Here is a 4759-nt window from a genome sequence, read left to right on the forward strand (position 1 = left end):
TCAGAGAGTTGAGAAGAACTGTGCTGTCCGTGAAATAAACAGGAACAGTGGAATCGGGTTCATGAAGAAGCTGGGGCTTCAGCGCAGTCCTGGAGGTCAGGGAGAGCCCTGAGCTCCCATCCTCCCTCTGCCTTATGAGAAGATGACTTATCATCACAGGATGGTACATGGATGACAAGAGCAGATTGGGAAGAGTAGTGCTGGTAGAAACCTGAATTCTTTCCTGAATTGGTTCAGGAAAGAATCGAAGGAGAAAAATTCAAAGTAGCTTATACATACAACTATTCTGAAGAGTTTTTGGGTGAAGGGGAGGAGAGAAATAGGGCAGTGATGGAGGAAAAAATAGGGTCAGGAGATGAAGTCTTTTAAGATGGGGAAAGTAATAGCATATTTTTCTGTTGGTAGGAAACCTTCAGTAGAGAGGGGAAGAATGATGGTACAGGAGAAAAGGGATAGAGTTGCTAGAGTGATGTCCTTGAGCAAGTGAGAGGGGATGGAACCTGCTGACAAATGGAATTCATCCTTCATAATGGCAAGAAGACAGAGTTCTTGGGGCCAGGTGCCTGTAGGTAGGTAGCTGTGGCGGTGAGAGCTTGAGGAAGTTCTGATTGTTTTTATTTTTTCAGTGACATTGGAAACAGCCCAATCAGCTTCCAGGTGTAGGAGGTACAGGAAGTGTGAGGAGAGAGGGTGAGGTATGCAACTGTTGAGTGAGGGAATGAAGGGATTGCAACTGTGATGGCACCATTCAGGCTCCCTTGATGGTTAGTGATCATGAATCTAAAGTGAAACCATCAAAGTCAGCTGTGTTGTGAGTCTGGAGTAGATGCAGACTTGGATTTAGTAGTGTTGTGACTGAACAAGTGAGGCCTGCACAGGGAGATAGATATGGGAGTATGGTGGGTATGAGAGGGAATGATTATAGAAATTGAGGAATCTAACCTCATCAGGGGAAACGTGAGGTTGTGAAGGGGTGAAAGTGAAAAGGTGGTAGGTGGGCACCCTGGCTGTGGGAGTGAATGGCTAAGGTAGGGCAGAGGACAAGATTCCTACCAGAGAGGAAGCCAGCAAACAGCTTTCACATTCTATTACAATGATCTGTTTATGTGTCTGTTTCTCAGTAGGTCGGGCTTCTCAGCCTTGGCACTACTGACGTTTTAGACTGCATAATTCTGTATTGGGATGGGGAGAGCTGTTCCATTTATACTGTAGGATGTTTAGCAACTTCACTGGCTTCTACCCAGTAGACGCCAGTAGAACTGTCCCAGTGGTGACAATCAAAAAATGTCTCTGGACTTACCAAATGTCCCCCGTGAGACAAAACCAACCTTGGATGAGAACCACGACACTGGCCCACAGGCCTCTTAATAGGGGAAGCACCTGATTCATTATTACATTCCCAATGTTTTAAAAATACTTGGGTACATAGTGAAAACTCAATGGATGTGTGATAAACTGAAGATTTTTAGTAATAGTGAGTAAGATGTTATGTTGAAGGTCCCCAAGATCACCCCCAGGTTCGGTGATTTGCTAGGAGAACTCACAAGACTCAGTATACAGTCATACTTATAAATATGATATATTACAGCAAAAGGCTACAAAGTACAATGAGCAAAGGGAAAAGGCACATGGGATGAAGTCCAGGGAAAATTGGATATAAGTTTTGAAGGGTCCTCTCCCAGTGGAGTAACACAAGATTCACTTAATTCACCCTGGTAATGAGTTGTGATAACTCCTTTCTAGCTGTTGCCAACCAGGGAAGCTTGTTAAAAGCTCAGTGCCCAGGGTTTTTATTGGAGGCTGGTCATGTAGGCACCCTCTGACTGACATCCAAATTCCAAAATCCCAGAAAGAAAGCAGGTGTTCACGAAAAACAACATTGTCTGCACACTTTAGGCACAATGGGCCACTCTTATCAGTTCTGAGAATGATTCCCCCTGCTTCCCTGAAATCCAACTTCCCAGATACCAACCAAGGGTCAACCTTGCAAGCAGGACTTTCAAAGCATGGAAATTGGGTCTGCTTTGTTAACTCTTTTCTGCACAGGGGATTTATATTACACATCACATGGAGAAACGATTCAATTTCCACTTAATCCCTGCTTTCAAAATTCTTAATCCCCTGACCAAATGCCTCATTTTCCATGTCTTTTTTTCTATACCAACTAGCAAAAAAGAAATGTCTCTAGTCCAGCATCACACAGCTCTGCATATCCCATTTCTCTAAATGGCAGTTCAGGGACCATTTATTATTAATAAGCAATGCTGCCAGGAGATCTGAAACTTTACTTTTACTCCAACCTGCCAAGAAAACAAAACATTCTCCATGCTAGTTCGTATAGGAAACAAAAGAGGGGCTTGTATTTGTATAATATTTAAGAACATTTTGTATATCCTGTCATAGCTGCTTCAACCTTAGAGCAAATATACTTAATAGAATACACTATACATAATATACATATTAGAATGAAACATATATATAATAGATGAAAATAAGGTTTACTGCAGCAAACATATTAACACTAGTTGCTTGAGCTGCCAACCAGATTAAAAAAATTCCCATTATTTAAAACCCTGTCTCAGAAAAAGAAATAATTCATATTAACTAAAATCTTAACTATGAAGAATTTATCAGTAAATGTTACTCCCTATTGGCCACAGCCAAGAACAGAGAGGTTGCAGGAATGAGAAATGCTGAGTTGCTCTCTGTAATTCCACTCCTTCCTTGATCAGTTAAAATGCCCTAGTAAAGATGCTGTAATAAAATGCAAGTGAGTGACAATGTATATTTTAGGAAAATGTTGAAATATGCTCAAACTTTTACAAAGGTAATTCATTTTTTAGCTCCACAGTTATTAAGAGCATGGAATCAGACCATGATTAAGTCCTGAATCCTTTACCTAGTAGTCATGACTTCTGGGCAAGTGACAATTTCTCTAAGGTTCAATTCCCTCAATGATAAAATGAACTAGTAACAGTACTGACTTCCTAGGTTTTGAGTAGTGAGAGAGATAATGCATGTAAGCACATAGCCTGTCCTCATAGCACTGGCCCATAGTACATTCTCAATAAACGTCAGCTCTTGTTTTAGTGACACATTATTTGCAATTGCTCTTTGTACATTCATTCAAAACGTTTTTGACACTAGACCTTGCTCTAGGTAGTAAGAGTATATCAGTAAACAAGATAGTCATGGCCTCTATCTTCAGAATGCTAAGACTCTAACAGGCAATTAAGTATGTATTATAACAAGTGATAACTACTCTGATAAGCAAGGGTAACAAAATAATTGACACATAACCCATAAATTACGGAGATCCATCAGTGTGTTAGATACTGGCTTAAGGAACTTTTAAATTAGCATACAGGGCATATGGATTGATCCCATTTTGTAAAAACAGCAGTAAAAATAATCTTATAAATGACTAATTATGTTTGTTGTTGACCAAGTGAAAGATGAGAAAGATGGGTATCAGTTTATTCAGCTGGCATAAGGAAGAGGTGGTATTTCGTACAACTTTCCCTAGATTCACAGATTGGGGTTAACATGTTACTTCTGAGATTTGAGAAAGTTTTAATTAAAACAGTTTTAAATAAAATATTTCTATATAGGGAGATAATTTTGAAGACGACTGCCAAAGTCCGAGGAAGAGGTGATGCGCGTCTGACCGAGGTGTTGGAGGAAGAGAAGAAACAGAAAGACAATTCTAAGTTAGCACTGCTGAACCTTGCAACTGGTAAGATGTTGCAAGGAACAACATCAAGGAAGCGAGGAATAGGAGCAGTCGGGACAACTCTCAGATTTCCAGCTGAGATAAATGGATACAATTAAGCTAACCCGAGAGCATAAGAGAGGGATGGGGTGCTCAAAACTGAGGGATTAGGGCTTCCCTGGTGGCGCAGTGGTTAGGAATCTGCCTGCTAATGCAGGGGACACGGGTTCGAGCCCTGGTCCAGGAAGATTCCACATGCCGTGGAGCAACTAAGCCCATGCACCACAGCTACTGAGCCTGCACTCTAGAGCCCATGAGCCACAACTACTGAGCCTGTGAGCCACAACTACTGAGCCCGCATGCCACATCTACTGAAGCCAGTGCACCTACAGCCCGTACTCCACAACAAGAGAAGCCACCGCAATCAGAAGCCCATGCACCAAAACGAAGAGTAGCCCCCACTCACTGCAACTAGAGAAAGCCCGTGCACTGCAACGAAGACCCAATGCAGCCAAAAATAAAAATAAACAAAATAAATAAATTTATAAAAAAAACAAACAAAAACTGAGGGATTATGATTTGATCCTGAGCACGCTGACACTAGGCACCTACAGGACATTGGGGAGGAGAAAGTTGTTTGACAAAAGAGTCTCCATCTCAGGAGAGACATCAAGATTGCAGATGAATATTGACTGGGAAGTCAGTCAATATTCATTTTTCCAGTGTCTGCTCTGTGGCAGGTACTTGCTTGGCCTGTAAAAGCTATTAAGTCAGAGGTGTCTCCTGGTTTGTTTCCTTCCCTCTATTTACTCTTCCACTTAGTCCCTGACTCCTATGTCCTTATCTTAATACCTTGTCAACACAAGTAACTTCAACTAACTCCACAGTCTCAAGTTCAAGCTTTCTAACTCTCTGCTCACCATGTCCTCTCATTCCAGTTTCCTCCTCTGGTACCCTGACTCGCTGGAATCTACAATTCTACAACCTTTTCATTGTCAGTTCACAACCCTCTCCTGTTCTCACTCCGCTTCTTATCTAGCTTAAATT

Source organism: Eubalaena glacialis, chromosome 5 (genome assembly GCF_028564815.1).
Source record: "Eubalaena glacialis isolate mEubGla1 chromosome 5, mEubGla1.1.hap2.+ XY, whole genome shotgun sequence".
NCBI classification, from domain to species: Eukaryota; Metazoa; Chordata; class Mammalia; order Artiodactyla; family Balaenidae; genus Eubalaena; species Eubalaena glacialis.